Source organism: Schistocerca piceifrons, chromosome X (genome assembly GCF_021461385.2).
Source record: "Schistocerca piceifrons isolate TAMUIC-IGC-003096 chromosome X, iqSchPice1.1, whole genome shotgun sequence".
NCBI classification, from domain to species: domain Eukaryota; kingdom Metazoa; phylum Arthropoda; class Insecta; order Orthoptera; family Acrididae; genus Schistocerca; species Schistocerca piceifrons.
The window spans coordinates 87,529,676-87,553,713 of record NC_060149.1 but is presented as its reverse complement, the minus strand read 5'-3'; the positions used below and the strand labels follow the sequence as shown (position 1 = coordinate 87,553,713).

At 44.4% G+C, this 24,038-nt stretch overlaps 1 long non-coding RNA gene and 1 pseudogene across 1 annotated transcript in view; one reads left to right on the top strand and one right to left on the bottom strand.

Moving 5' to 3' along the window:
* LOC124721094 overlaps positions 1 to 21,257 on the bottom strand; it is a 209,024-nt gene extending 187,767 nt beyond the window's left edge. The window contains exon 1 of the long non-coding RNA XR_007006263.1: positions 21,217 to 21,257. This is a non-coding gene — a long non-coding RNA (uncharacterized LOC124721094). The remainder of the gene's footprint in view (positions 1 to 21,216) is intronic.
* On the top strand, positions 15,164 to 15,281 carry LOC124723677 (annotated as a pseudogene).
* Positions 21,258 to 24,038: the final 2,781 nt, after the last annotated feature.

Sequence of the window (24,038 nt, the reverse complement as noted above, 5' to 3'; positions counted from 1 at the left end):
GACATATCTTAGAATATAGAATGAAGATACGAAAGCCTACGTTTATAATACTTGTAGATTTAGAGATAGCTTTTGACAGTGTTCACTGGAATACATTATTTGAAATTTTTAAGGTAGCAGGGATAAATTACAGAGAGCGAATGTTTATCTGCAACTTGTACAGAAGCCAGACTGCAGTTATGAGAATCGAAGGGCAGAAAAGGGTTCAAATGGCTCTGAGCACTATGGGACTCAACTGCTGAGGTCATTAGTCCCCTAGAACTTAGAACTATTTAAACCTAACTAACCTAAGGACATCACAAACATCCATGCCCGAGGCAGGATTCGAACCTGCGACCGTAGCGGTCTTGCGGTTCCAGACTGCAGCGCCTTTAACCGCACGGCCACTTCGGCCGGCAGGCAGGAAAGGGAAGCAGAAGTTGAGAAGGGAGTGAGACAGTGTTGTATCACCAATGTTATTCAATCTCTACATTGGGGAAGCTGTAAAGTAAACCAACGACAAATTTGGAAGGGTAAGTAAAAATCAAAGACAATAAATTAAAACTTTGAGGTTTGTCACGACATTGTAATTGTGTCAGAGACGACAAAGAACTCGGAAGAACAGTTTAACGAAATGGATAATGCCTTGAAAAGAGGTGATACGATGAACATCATCAAATTTAAAACTAGGGTAATAGAATGTAGTCGACTTAAATCAAACCATGCTGAAGGAAATAGATTAGGAAATGAGACACTAAAAGTATTGGACGTGTTTACTATTTGAGTGAGTGATTATGGTCAAAGTAGAGAGGATATTTAGTTCAGACTGGGAATAGCAAGAAAATGAGTCTGGAAAAGGCAAGTTTGTTAACATCGTATTACTTCTTTTTTTTTTTTTGCTGAAGGTATTTGTCTGGAGTTTAACCTTTTGCAGAAGTAAAACAGTTCGGAAAAAAGAAAATATAAACTTTTTAAATGTAGAATGCAGATGATCAGATTAGAGGATGTAATAATTAATGAGGAGCTACAGAATCGATTTGAGAAAAAAAATGGCTCTGAGCACTATGGGACTTAACATCTATGGTCATTAGTCCCCTAGAACTTAGAACTAGTTAAACCTAACTAACCTAAGGACACCATAAACATCCATGCCCGAGGCAGGATTCGAACCTGCGACCGTAGCGGTCTTGCGGTTCCAGACTGCAGCGCCTTTAACCGCACGGCCACTTCGGCCGGCTTTCGATTTGAGAAGACAGAAGTTTATTGCACAACCTGACTAAAAGAAGGTATCGGTGGATAGAACATCATGAGACATCGAGGAATCGTCATTTTTTAATAGAGAACCGTAAGGAGAGCATGGAGCAAACCTTGAATAGTGAGACAGACGCTTGCCTACCCTAAACAGGTCAAACTGCATGTAGGCTGCAGTAGTAATGCAGTGATGGAGAGACATTCACAGGATAGGCTAGCGTGAAGAATTCCATTATAGTTCTACAGCTATACTCCGCAAACCTTTGTGAACTGCATGACATAGCGTATGTCCCTCTGTACCAGTTATTACGGCTTTTCCCCTCTCTATTCATGTATGGAGCGTGGTAAGAAGAACTGCTTAAACGCTGCTTTATTTAGTGTAATCTTGTCTTCACGATCCATATGGAAGAGATATGTTGGGGGTTGTAGTACCAGGTGATTAAAGAGTCAGTATAAATTTGAAAACTTAATAAACCACGGAATAATGTAGATAGAGAGGTAATAATTGACACACATACTTGGAATGACATGGGGTTTTATTACAACCAAAACAAAACACCCCATTTTGCTACACGCGTGAAAGATCTCTTGCGCGCGTCGTTTGGCGATGATGGTGTGCTCAGTCGCCACTTTCGTCACGCTTGGCCTCCCAGGTCCCCAGACCTCAGTCCGTGCGATTATTGGCTTTGGGGTTACCTGAAGTCGCAAGTGTATCGTGATCGACCGACATGTCTAGGGATGCTGAAAGACAGCATCCGACGCCAATGCCTCACCATAACTCCGGACATGCTTTACAGTGCTGTTCACAACATTATTCCTCGACTACAGCTATAGTTGAGGAATGATGGTCGACATATTGAGCATTTCCTGTAAAGAACATCATCTTTGCCTTACTTTGTTATGTTAATTATTGCTATTCTGATCAGATGAAGCGCCATGTGCCATCTGTCGGACATTTTTTGAACGTTTGTATTTTTTTGGTTACAATAAAACCCCGTATTATTCCAAGCATGTGAGTCAATTTGTACCTCTCTGTAGTCATAGGATAGTAGGTTTTTGCGTTTTGTGAAGTGCACAGTTTGACATGTAATGCGAGTTGCCATGCTGTCGGGCCTGGTGGTCCAGCGGAAAAAAACGTGCCTGGAAACCGAGAAGTCGCAGGATCGAATACCGGTCGGATCAAACCATATTTCAGGTTGTCTTTAACCTAGCCGTCACCTCTCAACGAAGTGATGATGCGGCAGGTACATCAAGTGGTTTGGATTCCACGTTAAACTGCACGTCCCCTTACCTCGACAGGTTCACTGGGGTAAGTTAGAGACACGCAAATCGCTAGAATGGCATCCAATTATAAACTTCGCACCACAACGTTGAGCGCATTATTATCAGTGCTGCTTTTGCCTGCAAGGGGAGGTTGTTGCCAGCGGTTTTGTGGTCATTTTAAGCAATAATTGTCTTCGGTGCCAAACACGTTTCACCTGAGAAGTATAAAGCTGTTCCAGTAACAACAAATCGTTATTGCTCAACGCTGTCGTGAAGATGAAGTTGGACAGAAACACGGTGAAGTCAGTCGTGCAACTTAATTACTGAAAACCTGCATCTGTCCCAGAGATTAAAGATTCAAATAAGAAACGCTTTTACCTCTGAGACACTTACAAGGGAACCTCCCCATCGCACCCCCCTCAGATTTAGTTATAAGTTGGCACAGTGGATAGGCCTTGAAAAACTGAACACAGATAAATCGAGAAAACAGGAAGAAGTTGTGTGGAACTATGAAAAAAATATGAAAAATATACAAACTGAGTAGTCCATGGGCAAAATAGGCAAAATTGAGGACCATGTTAGCACAGGAGCGCCGTGGTCCCGTGGTTAGAGTGAGTAGCTGCGAAACGAGGGGTCTTTGGTTCAAGTCTTCCCTCAAGTGGAAATTTTAATTTTTTTTATTTTCGCGAAGTTATGATCTGTCCGTTCGTTCATTGACGTCTCTGTTCACTGTAATAAGTTTAGTGTCTGTGTTTTGCGACCGCACCGCAAAACCGTGCGATTAGTAGACGAAAGGACGTGCCTCTCCAATGGGAACCGAAAACATTTGATCGCAAGGTCATAGGTCAACCGATTCCTCCACAGGAAAACACGTCTGATATATTCTGTACGACACTGGTGACGGCATGTGCATCACATGACAGGAATATGTTGTCGACCCAGCTAGCTTGCACACTTGGCGAATGGGTAAAAAGATTCTTCTACCTTGCCTGATTTAGGTTTTCTTGTGTATGTGATAATCACTACCAAAAAGTGATGAAAACATAAGAGTTAGTCAGATAATAATTGTCTGAAAATAAAAAATTAAACTTTTCTCTCGAGGGAAGACTTGAACCAAGGACATCTCGCTTTGTAGCTGCTCACGCTAACCACGGGACCACGGCACTCCTGAGCTCATACTGTCGTTAAAGTTGCCTATCTTGCCATGGACTACTCAGTATGTATATTTTGCTTATTTTTTTCATAGTTCCACACAACTTCTTCCTGTTTTCTCGATTTATCTGTGTTCAGTTTTTCAAGGCCTATCCACTGTGCCAAGTTATAACTAAATCTGAGGGGGGTGCGATGGGGAGGTTCCCTTGTTAGTACCTCATTTCGTGAGTAATTATACAAACTGCAATGCAGCACCGTGAGCTAGCGCTGTGTTTGAAACAAGCGAAGACTGCTCATGCGCTCATCCTCATTTCTGTATGTCGACATTGTTTAGATGATTGCATCAACAGATCCGTAGCCTTGTTTAATCTGAGCCAGTGCGCCGTCTACATTTACGTCTAGATCCGTACTCTGCGAATCACTGCTAACTGCGCGACAGAGGATATTTTTATTGCACCATGTATTACTTCGACTCACAGATGGAGCGAGGAAAGGACGACAGCTTGTATCTGTGTGTGCTAGTTGTGCTTGATCCCTATGATGCTTCTTGGAGTTTACTAACAAGGGAACCTCCCCATCGCACCCCCCTCAGATTTAGTTATAAGTTGGCACAGTGGATAGGCCTTGAAAAACTGAACACAGATCAATTGAGAAAACAGGAAGAAGTTGTGTGGAACTGTGAAAAAATAAGCAAAATATACAAACTGAGTAGTTCATGCGAACATATGCAACATCAAGGACAATAGGATCGCAGGAGCGCCATGGTCTCGTGGTAACGTGAGCAGCTGCGGAACGAAAGGTCCTTGGTTGAAATCTTCCATTAAGTGAAAATTTTTATTTTTTATTTTCAGTTTATGTGACAAACTCTTATGTTTTCATCACTTTTTTGGGAGTGATTATCACATCCATAAGAAAACCTAAATCGGGCAAGGTAGAAGAATCGCCAAGTGTACAAGTTAGGTGGGTCGACAACATATTCCTGTCATGTGGTGCACATGCCGTCACCAGTGTCGTATAGAATATATCAGATGTGTTTTCTTGTGGAGGAATCGGTTGACCTATGACCTTGCGATCAAATGTTTTTGGTTCCCATTGGAGAGGCACGTCCTTTCGTCTACTAATCGCACGGTTTTGCGATGCGGTCGCAAAACACAGACACTAAACTTATTACAGTGAACAGAGACGTCAATGAACGAACGGACAGATAATAACTATGCAAAAATAAATAAAGTAAAATTTTCACTCCAGGGAAGACTTGAACCAATGACCCCTCGCTCTGCAGCTGCTCACGCTACCACGGGACCACGGCGCTCCTGAGCTTATATTGTGCATGATGTTGCCTATGTGCCCCATGGACTACTCACTTTGTATATTTTGCTTATTTTTTCACAGTTCCACACAACTTCTTCCTGTTTTCTCAATTGATCTGTGTTCAGTTTATCAAGGCCTATCCACTGTGCCAACTTATAACTAAATCTGAGGGGGGTGCGATGGGGAGGTTCCCTTGTAAGCACGTTCTCGTGAGATATACGGCGTCCTTCGAGTGTCTACCAGTTATGATTTTTCAACAACTCCATTACATTCCCTCGCCAGCCAAACAAGCCCATGAACTACGTGAAATGTATTCGCAAGTGCAAATAGGAACAATCGTCAGCCGTATAAAGGAATGACGACAGTGAAAATTTGTGCCGGACAAGGACTCGAAACCAGATTTCCCGCTGTACACGAGCGGTCGCCTTAATCACTTTGGCTATCCGTGCAGCACCCACTGCCAGACCCAAACTTCCATATGTCGTCGTTCCTGCATCACAACCTGTACTCGTACACACATTACGTAATTCGCGTACAGGGGAGGACATTTTAACTGAAAGTCACTGCCTGGTATCGGCATGGCCTACCTCCATGAGGTAGTGCGGTGATGTTTGGAATTATCCAGCACGTTGGCGCAGAGACTAGTCATTAGGAACTTTATGGCACCATCTCTCGTCCTCTCTCCAGCCGAATACTGGCGGTGCAAGTTCCATCTACCACCAAATATCGAACCGGCTTACCTCGGAATCGAGCGCCACGAGACAAGCGTGCGTTAGCGACCGCTGCTACGGAGGCGGATGGTATTTACCTTAAGACTTTTACCGAAACTACGGAAATTCAAGTCTGGATTGGCGGACGGGGATCTGAATTGACGTATGGTGATTTGAATCATCGTCCTTCCAAGGAGAGTCCAGTGTGACAGGCACTGTGCCATCTCGCTCTGTGTGTTCTGTACGCAGTCTCTTTTGTAGACGAATTGAAGTTGCCAGTATGACACCGATATCTCCTGGCCTGTCATTTGCTTTACCTCCAACTCTAGTCATGACTCAGTAATCCGGTACTCAAATGGCATAACATGTTCAGCCTTGTCTTGCTGAATACGCCGGTCCTCGTCAGCTCTCCAAAATTAAGCTAGTTTGAGCGAAGTCAGTACTTGGATGAGTAACCGCCTGAATACGTAATGTTAGCTTCTTTCCCTTCGTCTTTACGGCGAAGGAGAGGAGGGGTGATGGCGTATGGTTCCTGACCACCAGACTATGGGGCAATGTCCTGGGTTAAATTCCAAATCTCTCAGCACCGTCTGACGATGTAATGCCATGTGGCACTGTTAATCGTGAATCGTCTGTCGGATTGGGACGTTCAGCTCAGCGACGCCCTAGGAGCTACTCGAGAGCAACGGACTATGTGCCGCCACTGAGGTTCACTCGCCCCCTTCCTTCAGTATCATCCAAGATAGACAAGAGACCACACTACACATACTCATTGCAATCACTTACACTTATAAATTTAAAAACACCACACTCACACTTCGCGAAGGAAAGGTGCCATTGTGCACGAATGACAATTAGGCAGCTGAACCTGTCCTTCAGGGTCTCCCTGCGAACAGTGTCATACAACTTAATATTTTTAGCACTCTTTTACATTTCGAGAATTGTACAGTTTTATATTACTCTAGTTTGCGAGCTGTATGCCAGTCTTTAAATAGTCTGAGATTATGTCGAAGCCCAAATGGATATACTGCAAATTTTACTGGACAAATGGTTCAAATGGCTCTGAGCATTATGGGACTTAACTTCTGAGGTCATCAGTCCCTTATAACTCAGAACTACTTAAACCTAACTAACCTAAGGACATCACACACATCCACGCCCGAGGCAGGATTCGAACCTGCGACCGTAGCGGTAGCGCAGTTCCAGACTGTAGCGCTTAGAACCGCTCGGCCACTTCGGCCGGCTTTACTGGACAGGATTTCCTCATAGGTTATTGAATAATCTGCGAAAAACCTGAGATTACAAATAAAACTTCCCGCTAAAGCTTTATGAAGATAAGATGTTGCAGAACTACTTAAACCTAACTAACCTAAGGACATCACACACATCCATGCCCGAGGCAGGATTAGAACCAGCGACCGTAGCGGTTCCAGACTGCTTTATGAAGATAAGATGTTGCAGAAAGAGGAAATTTAAAGTTAAACGTCCGTTTACTTTTTTCCTCGACGCTTGGCCACAATGGTGCCGTATTTCTAGTTCTGCGAATTTATAGAGTCCTTTCTTTTAGTGTTTGAAACCTCGCTTTTTCACCTCACGAAAGGGATCAGTCGTCTGATTTTGTGGCATCAAAATGGTTCAAATGGCTCTGAGCACTATGGTCATCAGTCCCCTAGAACTTAGAACTACTTAAACCTTAAACCTAACTAACCTAAGGACATCACACACATCCATGCCCGAGGCAGGATTCGAACTTGGGGCCGTAGCTGTCACGCGGTTCCAGACTGAAGCGCCTAGAACCGCACGGCCACACCGGCCGGCTTTGTGGCATCTCTGTCGGACATCCAAAACTAGAATGTAACTTTGCAACGCTGCGACACTATCATCACACTATGGCGGTTCTGAATGCGCTTATTTATGGTATAATTCTTGGAACTGCCGTCAAGTAAATCATTTCTGTTGTCAAGTACAACGCAACAACAGCCCGACAAATTATGTATAAAATAAGACTGCATCGCTTGTTGTCGATCAGCTGTTAATCCCGTGTCTGCAACTCTGCAGCTAAAACTAGTAAGGGAGCAGAGTATTCCGCCGCGTCACTGGAAGCTCAAGCAAAGGCTCAGTTTTAGGTTCCACGACTGCGCTAATCACTGTTCGTTAGAGCTCTCAGCAATTCACACCCAAGTCCGAAGCTGCTTAGAAGCATTCCGTGAAACGCCTACGCACCACCGGCAGCTCTACAAGAAACATTTTCCTTTGTGCCACCGTATCTTTCAATCTATAATCGGTACTTTAAACGGGAATTCTTAAATGTGTAATTGCTAGTTTTTAAGCGGTGCAATCTCGTTTCGTGCAAACTGACTCTGCGACTGGAGCCTCCTGGGTGTGATTCGGAGCTGTACGCTGCGCAGACGTCGGAAGCAGTTTGACAGACCCAAAATGCTATCTGCTTCTCTTTTTCCTGGAAAATTTCAGGTTTTAACTCAAATAGGAAATTGAAGGTTTTCAAAAATTTAGATTGTTGTAACTGAACTTCTTCGACAAGATCCTAGTCGTTTATTTCCTTCTGATTTAAAGATTACCTAAAAATTTACTATACCACTACTGTACTAATGAGAAAATTGTGTGACTCAGCTAAGAATTATGATTGAGTGAAACATGACATCCTCAAGCAAACATTAAAATACATTGAAGCGCCAAAGAAACTGGTATAGGCATGCGTATTCAAATGCAGAAATACGTAAACAGGCAGAATACGGCGCTGCGGTCGGCAACGCCTGTATGAAACAGTAAGTGTCTGACGCAGTTGTTAGATCGATTACTGCTGCTACAATGGCGGGTTATCAATATTTAAGTGAGTTTGAACGTGGCCATATAGCCGGCGCACGAGCGATGGGACACAGTATTTCCGAGGTAGCGATGGAGTGGGGATTTTCCCGTACGACCATTTCACGAGTGTACTGTGAATATCAGGAATCCGGTAAAACATCAAATCTCCGACATCGCTGCTGACGTAAAACGATCCTGCAAGAAAGGGACAAACGACGACTGAAGAGAATCGTTCAACGTGACAGGAGTGCAACCCTTCCGCAAATTGTTCCAGATTTCAGTGCTGGACCACCAACAAGTGTTAGCGTGCGAACCATTCAACGAAACATCATCGATATGGGCTTTCGGAGCCGAAGGCCCTCTGGTGTACCCTTTATGACTGCTCGACACAAAGCTTTATGCCTCTCTTGGGCCCGTCAACACCGACATTAGACTATTGATGACTGGAAACATGTTGCCTAGTCGGACGATTCTCGTTTCAAATTGTATCGAGCGGATGGACGTGTACGGATATGAAGACAACTTCATAAATCCACAGTCGTTTAATGAACAAAGTAAGAGCATATGGACTATCAGACCAATTGTGTGATTGGATTGAAGTGTTCCTAGATAACAGAACGCAGCATGTAATTCTCAATGGAGAGAAGTCTTCCGAAGTGAGAGGGATTTCAGGTGTGCCGCAGGGGAGTGTCGTGGGACCGTTGCTATTCACAATATACATAAATGACATTGTGGACGACATCGGAAGTTCACTGAGGCTTTTTGCGGACGATGCTGTGGTATATCGAGAGGTTGTAACAACGGAAAATTGTACTGAAATGCAGGAGGATCTGCAGCGAATTGACGCATGGTGCAGGGAATGGCAATTGAATCTCAATGTAGACAAGTGTAATGTGCTCAGAATACATAGAAAGAAATATTCCTTATCATTTAGCTACAATATAGCAGGTCAGGAACTTGAAGCAGTTAACTCCATAAATTATCTGGGAGTATGCATTAGGAGTGATTTAAAATGGAATGATCATATCAAGTTGATCGTCGGTAAAGCAGATGCCAGACTGAGACTCATTGGAAGAATCCTAAGGAAATGCAATCCGAAAACAAAGGAAGTAGGTTACAATACGCTTGTTCGCCCACTGCTCGAATACTGCTCAGCAGTGTGGGATCCGTACCAGATAGGGTTGATAGAAGTGATAGAGAAGATCCAACGGAGAGCAGCGCGCTTCGTTACAGAAGCATTTAGTAATCGCGAAAGCGTTACGGAGGTGATAGATAAACTCCAGTGGAAGACTCTGCAGGAGAGACGCTCAGTAGCTCGGTACGGGCTTTTGTTTAGGTTTCGAGAACATACCTTCACCGAGGAGTCAAGCAGTATATTGCTCCCTCCTGCGTATATCTCGCGAAGAGACCATGAGGATAAAATCAGAGAGATTAGAGCCCACACAGAGGCATACAGACAATCCTTCTTTCCACGAACAATACGAGACTAGGATAGAAGGGAGAACCGATAGAGGTACTCAAGGTACCCTCCGCCACACACGGTCAGGTGGCTTGCGAAGTATGGATGTAGATGTAGATGTAAACCCTACATGTCAGCAGGGGTCTGTTCAAGTTGGCTCTGTAATATTGTGGGGCATGTGCAGCTGGAGTGATATGGGAACCTTGATACGTCTAGATATGACTATGACAGGCGACACGTACGTAAGCATCCTCCCCGCGACACCCCACACGTCCAGAACTGCTGAAAAGCCGCTCCAGGAACACTGTTCGCAGTTTAAACACTTCCGCTGGTCACCAAACTCCCCAGATATGAACATTATTGAGCATACATGGGATGCCTTGCAACGTGCTGTTCAGAAGAGATCTCTGAACCCTCGTACTCTTACGGGTTTATGGACAGCCCTGCAGGATTCATGGTGTCAGTCCTTCAGCACTACTTCAGGCATTAGTCGAGTCCACACCACGTTATGTTGCGGCACTTCTGCCTCCTCACGGGGGCCCTACACGATATTAGGCAGGTGTAACAGTTCCTACTGCTCTTCAGTGTATTAAGGAAAAATAGACAAGCATGTTCACGATTTTTGTCTTACCTCCATGATACAAAGTAGACGGCATCCTTCAAAGACATCACATTGCAATAGGCACTCAGGATTTGAAGCAAGCAGACATGGAGTACTGCAGGGCTCTGTTTTTGGCGCTCTGTGTTCCTGATGTACATACATAATCTTCCAGTTTTATTGTCGTAACAAGCAAATTTGTTCCTTTTTGCAGATAGTTAAAGTGCACAACTAAAACTAGCGCCAGTGTTACTGAAATGGTAGCTAACGAAATATTTCAAAACATGAATAGATGCACTTTAGTAATACTTTTCCTGTTACATGATCTCATATTCATGCTGTTTTACAGAGCAGTATTGGTCTATACAAGGTCGTCAGAAGCAGTCTGAAAATCCTGTAAGTGTATTGCAGGCGAAATTGTGCTGATAAATAATTGTTACTAAAAAAAGAATTCTATACGTTGTACCTTTTCCGATTTATTTAGCATTGAAGGTAGCCATTCAGGTTGCCGCGCGCGCAGATTCAAGAAGCCTGCCAGAGCCAATGTCGCCAAACATGTTCGTTTGGTTTCCGCAAACCGAAGAAACGTATCTTTTGCTCACCTATCTTAAATTTATCGCTTCCGAAAAATGTGCATTTGATCAAGTGGCAAATCACGAACCCACAGACGACCGTGCATTACCGTATTTTAGCGTGTGCAAGTACTTGAATTTGCGCGCTCAACGACGTGATTCGCCAACTTCAATTCTGAATAATTCGGAAACGATGCAACGTATCGAGTTTTTTCTTAACAATTATTTTTCAGCACAGCCTTCACTGCAACACCCTTACTTTATTTTCAGACTCTTTCTGACCATCGTGTATAACATGATGACGCGTTCACGCACCCGAAAAAGTTTTATTAAAATTGACAATAGTAGTGGAAGCCCGTGTTCGCACGTAAAACAGATGTTCTCCTGCTAAATTTTTAGAAGGGTTAGTATTCACAATTCAATACCTCTCATAGAATTCCACAAGCTTCAAAATAATATTCGCAAGTAATGAAACACAAGATGAACAAAGTGGTAAGTTTTGGGATCGCCATCTCAATTGGAAAGCCCACTGCGTAGAATTAAATGCTTAGCTCAGATATATTTGTAGTAAGCATGACTACAGCTGCAAGTGATTAAAAAAGAAAGAATTAGTTTATTCTGCATGCATCCACTTAAAGATGAGTTGCGGAATCATTTTTTGGGGAAACTGAACATGTACAAACAGTAAGCACAACGGACAAAAAGTTTGCCACTCTCAGAAGACATGACGCTAACATCACCTTTAGGCTTGATAATGGCTTCTTTTCAGCGCGAAAGATAGTTCACAAGTTTCTTTAGGTATGTCATGCCAATCTGAAGTCATTCACTGATGATTAGATACCGTAAAGCTACCAAATCATGGGGCTGTTGGTCGATAACTTACACCTGCTGCTCCATACATTTTCTACGGGATTAATATTCTTAGATGGCAGTCTCCTTAAATTTCCTCTCCCCAGAACTCAGTATACCACAAAATATCCACACCTAAAAATTCTTTTTATAAGTGCCACTATCTTTATTGTTATTATTGTCATAATTATTATCATAATTAATGGCAGTAGCAGCAGCAGTGGAAGCGCTGCCACTATTAACTTTCATTAGTTCATAGTCAGTGTTACTTACTAATATTGTCACTACAGACACTCATATCATTTTAATAGTATCTGTCATATTACAATTGTAATTTGTTAGGAAACTATGATGTAGAACAAGTACTGTGTGTGGGAAACCCTGGTACGGTGTAATACATTTATCGCTCTGTGAGAGAAGACGGACAACGCCTTCACTTAAAAATGTTTGCTGTTGCCTAGGAACCATGAATCTCCCCAGGCTGTAATTCTTCGTCCGAAGCAAACCACATGGGGAGAGATCGGGAGTGTATGAGGGATGTGTAAGGGCTTCTCAGCGAAACTTCTGCAGCATAGTTGAAATAACTTTCGTAACATATGGACGGGCATTTTGTTGTCAGGTTGTTCAACTACACCACAGACGTTTCTCTGGGAAACCCTGAACATCTTCCACGCAGTCTCCATCTCTCCCCACACGATTTTGCGCATTTTTGGAGCCCTGAAGGAAAACATTCGTGGCCATCGATTTGCTTCGGACAAACTAGAACATGCATGGGCAAAATCGTGATTCCGTAGGCATCTCCAAACATGTTTCCATTAAGGCACCAACGGTCTTTTCTCACAGTAGCACAAATGTGTTAAAGGTTATAGCGATTACTTTTGAAATACTAAAAAGTTTACTTGCTTTTTTTCAATCTGCCCCGTTTCCAGTTGACTACCCTTATATGTCCTTTGGTGTTTGAAAACATGTAGCTTTATGTGTCGCTAGTTTCTACGAGGTACTCGACTCCAAATGTCCACTGCATGGAGCTCCCTTCACAATGTTCAGTCGGAAAGTTGTTGACATGGACCTGTGGCGACAGCAACTCCCACCGAATTTGTTCAAATGGCTCTAAGCACTACGGGACTTAACATCTGAGGTCATCAGATCCCTAGACTTAGAATTACACTACTGACCATTAAAATTGCTAAACCAAGAAGAAGTGCAGATGATAAACGTGCGTTCATTGGACAAATATAATATACTAGAACTGACATGTGATTAAATTTTCACGCAATTTGGGTGCATAGATCCTGAGAAATCAGTACCCAGAACAACCACCTCTGGCCGTAATAACGGCCTTGATACGCCTGGTCATTGAGTCAAACACTGCTTGGATGGCGTGTATAGGTACAGCTGCTCATGCAGTTTCAACACGATACCACAGTTCATCAAGAGTAGTGACTGGCGTATTGTGACGAGCCTGTTGCTCGGCCACCATTGACCAGACATTTTCAATTCGAGAGATATATGGAGAATGTGCTGGCCAGGACAGCAGTCGAACATTTTCTGTATCCAGAAAGGCCCGTACAGGACCTGCAAAATGCGGTCGTGCATTATCCTGCTGAAATGTAGGGTTCCGCAGGGATTGAATGAAGGTAGAGCGATGGGTCGTAACACATCTGAAAAGTAGCGTCCACTGTTCAAAGTGCCGTCAATGCGAACAAGAGGTGGCCGAGACTTGTAACCAATGGCACCCCATACCATAACGACGGGTGATACGCCTGTATGGCGATGACGAATACACACTTCCAATATGCGTTCACCGCGAGGAGGAGGAGGAGGAGGAGGAGATTAGTGTTTAACGTCCCGTCGACAACGAGGTCATTAGAGACGGAGCGCAAGCTCGGGTGAGGGAAGGATGGGGAAGGAAATCGGCCGTGCCCTTTCAAAGGAACCATCCCGGCATTTGCCTGAAGCGATTTAGGGAAATTACGGAAAACCTAAATCAGGATGGCCGGAGACGGGATTGAACCGTCGTCCTCCCGAATGCGAGTCCAATGTGCTAACCACTGCGCCACCTCGCTCGGTTTCACTGCGATGTCGCCAAACGCGGATGCGACCATCATGATGCTATAAACAGAACATGGATTCATCCGAAGAAATGACATTTGCCATTCGTGCAGCCAGATTCGTCATTGAGTACACCATCGCAGGAGCTCCTGTCTGTGATGCAGCGTCAAGGGTAACCGCAGCCATGGTCTCCGAGCTGATAGTCGATGCTGCTGCAAACGTCATCGAACTGTTCGTGCAGATGGTTGTTGTCTTGCAAACGTTCCCATCTGTTGACTCAGGGATCGACACATGGCTGCACGATCCGTTACAGCCATGTGGATAAGATGCCTGTCATCTCGACTGCTAGTGATACGAGGCCCTTCGGATTCAGCACGGCGTTCAGTATTACCCTCCTAAACCCACCGATTCCATATTCTGCTAACAGTCATTGGATCTCAACCAACGCGAGCAGCAATGTCGCGATACGATAAACCGCAATCGCGATAGGCTACAATGCGACCTTTATCAAAGTCGGAAACGTGATGCTACGCATCTCTCCTCCTTGCACGAGGCCTCACAAGAACGTTTCATTTCCTCATGTCAGCACGTTGTAGGTGTCGCCACAGGCGCCAACTTTGTGTGAATGGTCTGAAAAGCTAATCATTTGCATATCACAGCATCTTCTTCCTGTCGGTTAAATTTCGCGTCTGTGGCAATTCATCTTCGTGGTGCAGCAATTTTAATGGCCAGTAGTGTACTTAAACCTAACTAACCTAAGGACATCACACACAACCATGCCTGAGGCAGGATTCGAACCTGCGACCGTAGCAGCAGCGCGGTTCTGGACTGAGGCACCTATAACCGTTCGGCCACAAGGCCGGCTGCCGAGTTTGTAACCAGCTGTCACTGATAAGGCGTGACACTAGTTTCCGGTGCTTGTCGGTTAGGATATTTTTGCAACCACTGTTCTTACGCTGTGTGACATGTATGTGAGTGATATATCGTTCCTTGGAAACACATTTGACCTTGTACACTGACACACCGACGAAACGGGCAACGTTATTTCCGGTGTGGTTATGGGCACGTCATTCTGTCATGTCTGGACGTTGACCCCATCTTAATATGCTGATTTTTTATATTTGATTGGCGTATACACACCGGCAACTGCCTTGCCGCAGTGGATACACCGGTTCCCGTGAGATCACCGCAGTTAAGCGCTGTCGGGCGTGGTCGGCACTTGGATGGGTGACCATCCAGGCCACCATGCGCTGTTGCCATTTTTCGGGGTGCACTCAGCCTCATGGTGCCAATTGAGGAGCTACTCGACCGAATAGTAGCGGCTTCGGTCAAGAATACCATCATAACGACCGGGAGAGCGGTGTGCTGACGCCACGCCGCTCCTATCCGCATCCTCCTCTGAGGATGACACGGCGGTCGGATGGTCCCGATGGGCCACTTGTGGCCTGTAGACGGAGTGGTTTTTTTTTTTTTTTTATACACACACCACGCCATTGCGGTGGTGGGTCTCGTTACTACCTGCTACCACTTCCACACTGTCCCCTCAAAAGTGATCAGCGTGCTCCTTTATGGGTAACGACAAATATTTCGTACCTTGAGCGTATTTCCAGAATACAGAAGCGTGTTATAAGAATTATAACTGTTAATTATAGAACATCCTGCAGAGACCTTTTCAAAAAAGTTAAAATATTATCAAATACATCCATTATTGGTTAAAAACAGTCTTGGTTGCAATTTTAGTTTCTTATTTTTCAACGACGCGTTTCGCCTTATTTAGGCATCTTCAGGTTATCTTTTCTAGATGGACGCGAGAGGCACCAAGATCTGCATAACGCGTTCCCGTTCACAGGAGCGAGTAACAGAGTAAGATGGGGGCTCAGGCAGCATTATGCTTACTACCTGAGCCCCCATCTTACTCTGTTACTCGCTCCTGTGAACGGGAACGCGTTATGCAGATCTTGGTGCCTCTCGCGTCCATCTAGAAAAGATAAACTGAAGATGCCTAAATATGGCGAAACGCGTCGTTGAAAAATAAAAAAATAAAATTGCAACCAAGACTGTTTTTTACCAATACTGTTAAGCACTGGTTTGCTGTATGCCACGTATGGATTGGAAGCAATACATCCATTATTTGTCGGTAACGATAGGTTTCCTTCGTGAAAAAAATATTGCAAGGCATGAGCCGCCTGGACAGCCTAGCGGTTTAACGCGCCGCTTCCGGGATCCGGAGAGGCGAGCCTGTCCCGCCTCGCAGATTAACCACAAGGGCCGCGAGCTGGCCAGCCTGCACGTTTCTTTCCATCAGTGCTGACAGAAATCTTTCAACCTGTAAAAACACAAGGACCAGGAGGGAGAGGAAGCTGGATGAATACCGCGCTGGTACATTTAGAAATGGTTCTCGCACTTGAACATAGACGGAGGCAGATGGGGTACTCAAGATTCAGTCACGGGGCCGGTGGTGATACTAAGGACATACAGCCACCAGCTACCACTAACATTGCCTCAACCCACATAGCAATGCTTACCTTGTGGAAGAAACGAGAAAAGGCAAAGGAGGAGGAGAAGAAGACGGCTCACAAAGCATGAACATAAAACTAGGACCAATAGCAACCTCTTCGAAGATTCCAACATTAGAACAGAAAAGAGTCACTGTATTGTGTATCCAGTAATTCTAGAAAATAAAATGGAGTTTTTAAAACAATGTCCAACAGGGTAGCTTATGTGTCTTTGACGACAGATTAAGTTGTTCTCCTGTCGTATTAAATACTCGATGATGATTCGGGATTTCAGCTGGTCGTCGTTCGCCATCACGCTCGGAATTTGTTCTGGCCAAGTGTCATACTTCTTCAGGTGGGCCGGATTCGAAGGCATGTCAGGCTTAAGAACAAAATCATCAAGCGCGGTAAAACAGCTGCATAATCGTAGCCCACAGATATCTGAAACGCAGTCGTGTAATTGTGTACTGACCCAGCTGGACAGCTGGAGCCAAAATAAACTTTAAAAAAGAATCACTAATGCGTAACGGACTTACAAAATGACTCTGAGCACTATGCGACTTAACTTCTGAGGTCATCAGTCGGCTAAAACTTAGAACTAATTAAACCTAATTAACCTAAGGACATCACACACATCCATGCCCGAGGCAGGATTCGAACCTGCGACCGTAGCGATCACGCGGATCCAGACTGAAGCGCCAAGAACCGCACGGCCACACCGGTCGGCAACGGACTTACAGAACACTCGTAATTTCCAGAGCTAACTATTTAAAGCTTTGGAGCATATTTTTCAGGAACAGCTGACACACTACCTCAAAACGTGTAACGTCCAAACATTCGGAAACACCATATCACAGCTACAGTGTTAATCGAAAGGACTGACGACATCGAACATGTTATGAACAAACGCGAAGCGGCCACTTTAACACTGTATAAATTCGGCAAGATTTTGGATACCGTGGATTTTTATATATTATTTACCTGCATACACACCGATGTTATGCAAACGTCTGTGAAGCGCACGGAAAATGTTGCTTCCTGATTGTATCACGCGTTATGACTAATTCCCATTCCACTCACGTGTGAATGACTTTTTGAATGCCTTCGTGTGTGCTGTAACGACTCTAATCTGGTCATCGAGGTTCCTATGAGAACGACACGTAGGGTGCTGTAGAATATTACTAGATTCTTCAATTAATACTAGTTTTTGGATCTTTGTAAGCAGATCTTCGTAGCGTCTGCCAGTTCAAGTGTTTCAGAATTTCTGTGGTGTTCTCCCATGAGTCAAATAAACCTGTTTCCATTCGTGCTTCTCTTCGTTTTATATGAGTATATTTAATATCCGCTGTCGATCCAATCGGTCGCACTCACTTGAGGAATATTCTAGGACACGTCGCACAATTTTCTTGTAAGCATTCTATTGTGTAGGCTTCCGAGAATGAAGTTTTACTCCGCATCGGAGTGTCGCTGATTTGAAACTTCGTGGCAGATTAAAGCTATGTGTTGGACCGGGACTCGAACCTGGAAACTTTGCCTGTGGGTACTTGGACAGCTCAGTCGGTAGAGCACTTGCCGTGATGCACGAAGTTTCCAGGTTACAATCTCGGTCCGGCACACAGTTTTAATCTGTCAGGAAGTTGCTTTGTAGACTTATTGTAGTTTCTCAATTGGTAGGGGAATGAACCTGCTTTACTTAACACTAAACCTATGCGAAAATTCCAACTCAATAAACCCCCTTACGAAAATGAAACAGCTGAATTTCCCGAACAGTACGATACTGTGTTTCGACAGCTACCATAAGAACAGACATCAACGAGTGGACAACAGAAGTTATCACGGAAACTCTGAAGATTCCCACTGGTCGATCCTTGGTAAGTTCCTTTACTGGTTGAATAGCAAAATGCACTCGCTAATCAATTTTCGGTGTTTATATAAGGCTAACCTAAGGCTTCTTACGTTTTAGTTTAAGGGTATATCCTCTGTGGATAAGATCTTATACGTCTAGCATCTTGGTTGGGTTATCTGTGCCATATTCTTGTAACCATCACTTACATGCTGACGGCATCCAGCTGCATCGGAACGTCAGCTCTAAGTACATTGCTGCTGTCGTGTTAGGTATGAATGACCTTCGTTCAGTATCACGATGAGCGCAGTTTCCGGGTCTTAAAGTAAGCCCTAAGAAGCCATAGATCGTCCTCATACAAACGCTGAAAGTTGATTAATGAACTTTCTCGTGGAACATTACCTCCTATACTCCCTGATGGTATCCATTTACGCTATCAATAAGCATTAAAAGGTCGCGGCACAATCTTGGATGAGCACTTAAACTAGAATAAACAATCAAATAAGACTATATGGTTCCAGAGATCTTTCCAAGTCTCACACCTCTATGATGTGCAATACAGACAGAAGCGACGAATGGAAATTTGTACCAAGGCCAGGATTCGAACCCGGAGATGCGAGTTCGAAACCCAGCCTTGGTATAAATTTTCGTCCGTCGCTTCAGTCTGCATACATACATCATAGGAAGAACAAACTGACACAGAATGCAAGAAATCGCCCCCTTACCTGGATCCAATTCAAACATTTAGAAAAAATTCCGCTTAAAATAAAAACTAGCCTTGTACTTAGTCATACCGAAACTTTACTTCTGTGATGTAGTTGAACTCGGCACAAATTGCGAAAACTTCAGACGACTCGAGCTAGCAAAAGAACCTTGCGAAATATTTGTGCGTAAAATTCGGTGTTTGGACACAGCTCACCTTCTTATGCTGAGTTAGGGTGGCTGCTAGCGATTAGGCGACGTAATTTTGACACGATCTTTTTCTTCATCAGTTTCTTCGTCACTGCTCTACTCAACACCTCGCCTCGCATATCAGCATATCATTCCTTAATTGCAATATCAGATACGATACATCCCGCATTTTGGTTGTACCTATGCATAACACTAAATCTTTCAACATTTCGTTCTCCATTTTAGCAATATGACTCTGATAAAACTACCCTTTAAACTGCATCTTATTTAAAACTACTAAGCAGTGAAGATGAGATTAACGCTTATCTTTTTCCGTCGTCGTAGTTTCCCTCTTGGTATATCGCAGCTATCATCCTGTCCAACATGGAGCCAGTATTTCCGTCGCTCTGTCAACACTATCCCAGATTTCCTCTTCCCTATCTATTTCCATTTCCTTTCTTCCATCTCATCTGCTAACGTCACTCTATTATTTTTCGCTCTTTCCTGGACCAGCCAAGGTTTTCTCCAGATTTGATTCCTTCTGTACTACAGCCAAGCATCTGGTAGTACATTTCTTTCCCCAAAAATGTAATGACGCTATTACTTAACACAGTGTCAATGAGACTGACGTTTCTGAAATACTATATATTAAATAGTATAACTTATTGTTATTATTATTATTATTATTACTATGTACAGGTCGTGTAGTATGCGTATTGTAATGTTAACTCACTGGTAGTTGTAACAGCTGGCTTGAAATCCCAGATCTTGCCAGGTGAACAAATGCATACATAAATAAAGGAAATATATTAATTCTACTTTTACATCTGTACTCCGCAAGCTACCTTATGATGAGAAGCGGAGGGTACTTTGCGTACTTCTGTTACTTCCGCCCTTTCCCGTTCCTATCGCGAATGGTGCGCGGAAAGAACTATTGTTCGTAGACCTCCATATGGGCTCAAATATCTACAATTTTACCTACATGGCCTCTTCGCGAGATGTGCGAAGGAGGAATTGGTTGACCTTTCTAGGAACGATAGCTCTCGATATTTTAACAGTAGACTACACCTTGATGCGCAACACCTTTTTCTTAGCAACCGCTACTGGAGTTAGATGAGCATTTTCTTGACACTTTCGCGCCAAGTAAATGAAACTGTTGGATCTTTTCTATTTGTCCTGACTGATAAGAGTCCTAGACTGACGAGCAATACTCAAGTAACTATCGAACGAGTGTTTTGTAACCTACCTCCTTCGCTGGTGGACTGCACTTCCCGGCAATTCTTCCATTGAATCTGAGTCAGGTATCTGCCTTTCGTTCCACTTTAAATCGTCTCGTACGCATATTCCTAGGTATTTAATAGGTGCGATTACTTCCGGTGGTTGTTCGGCGATCGTGTAACCACACAATAACAGGGATTCCCTCCTATTTATGCGCGGTACATTTATGTTAAGGATCATCTGCAATACTTGCACCGAGCATCGATTCTCTACAGTCTTCCTGAATTTCGTTACAATTTTCTAGCGTTGCGATTTTTCTGTGTACACATAATGTGAACAGTAATGTTCATATAACACTCCATTGAGGTAAGTCCGAAGTTACCGTTACATCTTAATATTTCCCTCCGTTAAAAATGAGCTGTTACGCTAAGGACGCGTCAGTCCAATGACAAAGCTGGTCTGATATTCTGTATTTGGGTATAATATGTGCAGGTGGACTGTAGACGTTTGCGCCGAAAGTAAGTACGTGACAAATTATGAAGAAAGAAATTGCCTCAATTGTAGTTAAATAGTCCTCTTTTTATTATATCACGCTCGATTTCGAGGCTTCCAGCCTCATCATCAGTTGTACCAGTCTGAGACAAGTTCTTCTGTCTTTCCCTAACTAATCATTCGACTGCGTTCCCCATCAACGATGGAAAGCTAAAATGCAAGTACTGTACGTGACGGGCAGAGAGGGGTACTCACGTAGCTTGGAGCGCGTTCGTCCTCTCGCGTGCGCAGCGCACCGATCACTGATTGCGCGGTACGGCGCGTAGTCCGCCACGCCGCTAGCGCCACGGCCATCTGCACGGACAGCGCGCGCAACAGCGGAGTGAGACAGGTCGTCCACTTGACTCGACCGAGCGTTCAGGCGGCCTTGCGCGGCTGCTGGCGAAGTGACCTGGCCTTACCACCAGCTCGCGTCTGTGCTCCAGAGATCAGTAAGCTGTGTAATGTACCGATTGGACCAGTTCTCCAGTAATTTCCTGAAATGACTGGTGAGGACTTACTGTACTTTTTGGAGAGCATCTACTTCTTCAGGCGTCGTATACAAAAATGTAAAAGATGAAATCGATGTGAGTTAATATAAGACTGGAACGAAGGAAGTCAGTCGGAGAATTCCATCGTCTACACGGAGATCTACAGAGTGACGACCAAAACTTTTCGATTATTATAGGACAACCCATGGCATTTTACAACGTTTTGAACGTTGCAGAGCCATCACTCGCCAAAATATCGAATTACAAGAAAGACGTTATTACACCAGGCTATATTAAGATACTCTCTCAGAAAAAAAAGAAGTTATATACACTACTGGCCTTTAAAATTGCTACACCACGAAGATGACGTGCTACAGACGCGAAATTTAACCGACAGGAAGAAGATACTGTGATACGCAAATGATTAGCTTTTCAGAGCATTCACACAAGGTTGGCGCCGGTGGCGACACCTAAAACGTGCTGCCATGAGGAATGTTTCCAACCGATTTCTCATACACAAACAGCAGTTAACCGGCGTTGTCTGGTGAAACGTTGTTGTGATGCCTCGTGTAAGGAGGAGAAATGCGTACCATAACGTTTCCGACTTTGATAAAGGTCGGATTGTAGCCTATCGCGATTGCGGTTTATCGTATCGTGACGTTGCTGCTCGCGTTGGTCGAGATCCAATGACTGTTAGCAGAATATGGAATCGGTGGGTTCAGGAGGGTAAGACGGAACGCCGTGCTGGATCTCAACGGCCTCGTATCACTAGCAGTCGAGACGACAGCCATCTTATCCACATGGCTGTAACGGATCGTGCAGCCACGTCTCGATCCCTGACTCAACAGATGGGGACGTTTGCAAGACAACAACCATCATGATGGTCCCATCCATGTTTGGCGACATCGCGGGGTATCATCTTGTTCGCATTGACGGCACTTTGAACAGTGGACGTTACATTTCAGATGTGTTACGAGCCGTGGCTCTACCCTTCATTCGATCCCTGCGAAACCCTACATTTCAGCAGGATTATGTAAGACCGCATGCTGCAGGTCCTGTACTGGCCTTTCTGGATACAGAAAATGTTCGACTGCTGCCCTGGCCAGATCTCTCACCAATTGAAAACTTCTGGTGGCCGAGCAACTGGCTCGTCACAATACGCGAGTCACTACTCTTGATGAACTGTGGTGTCGTGTTGAAGCTGCATGGGCAGCTGTACCTCTACACGCTATCCAAGCTCTGTTTGACTCAATGCCTAGGCGTAGCAAGGCCGTTATTACGGCCAGAGGTGGTTGCTCTGGGTACTGACTTCTCAGGATCTATGTACCCGAATTGCGTGAAAATGTAATCAAATGTCAGTTCTAGTATAATAAATTTGTCCAATGAATACCAGTTTATCATCTGCATTTCTTCTTGGTGTACCAATTTTAATGGCCAGTAGTGTACATGAGCAAACAAGCAAATGATCAGAATTTCAGAAAAACTGGATTATTTATTGAAGAGTGTTTCACAAATTGAGCATGTCAATAATGTATTGGTCCACCTCTGGCCCTTATGCATGAACGTCTTCGGCTTGGCATTGATTATTATGTTGGATGTCTTCCTATGGGATATCATAGCAAATTATGTCTAGTTGACACATTATATGGTCAAAATCCCGAGATGGTTGGAAGGCTCTGCCCATAATGCTCCAAACGCTCTCAACTGGGGAAAGATCTAACGACCTTGCTGGCCTAGACACGGTGTGCGAGCAGCATTATCTTGCTGAAATGTAAGCCCAACACGGTTTGCCATGAAGAGCAACAAAACGGGACGTACAATATCGTCAGCGTACTGTTGTAGTTTAGGGGTGACACAGATGACAACCAAGGAGGTCCTGCTATGAAATGAAATCGCACACCAGACTACCACTGTAGGTTGTCGGGCTGTACGGCAGGCAGTAGTCAGGTTGGTACTCCACAGCTATCTGGGGCCTCTCCAGACAGGTCTTCGCTCGTCACTGGGACTTAATTCGAAGCGAGACTCCCCACTGAAGATATTTCTGTCACAGTCAATCAGATTCTAGGCCGAATGTGCCCGACACCACTGCAGACGGACATGTTGGTGTACAGAGGTCAATGGTAGTCGGCGCAAGGGACGCTACGAGCCCAGCCCCCTTTCTATGAGCCGCCTGTTAATGATACGTGTGGTCACTGAAGCACCAGCTGAACGTCGAGTGTATGACAATGATGAATCCGGGGCTCTGAGTGCCTCTCTGATGACTGTTCGATCCTCACTTTCCGTCGTCTTTCTACACGACCGCTTCCATCTGGCGCTGTGTTCGTCCATGGTTCACCCATTCCTGGCAACATCGTCGAATAGTGGCTTCACTCCTACTCAAATGTTGAGATCGCTTCGCCGATTACTTCAACTGGTTTCTTTGAGCCCAAGTTTACATCCTCTCACAAGTGCTGACATCTGCGTGTATTGCTCACGCTCTTGTCTGCGAGGCATAGTTACTGTCCGACTGAGTACACAGAATGAAATTCGCAAAGATTTTATGCTCTG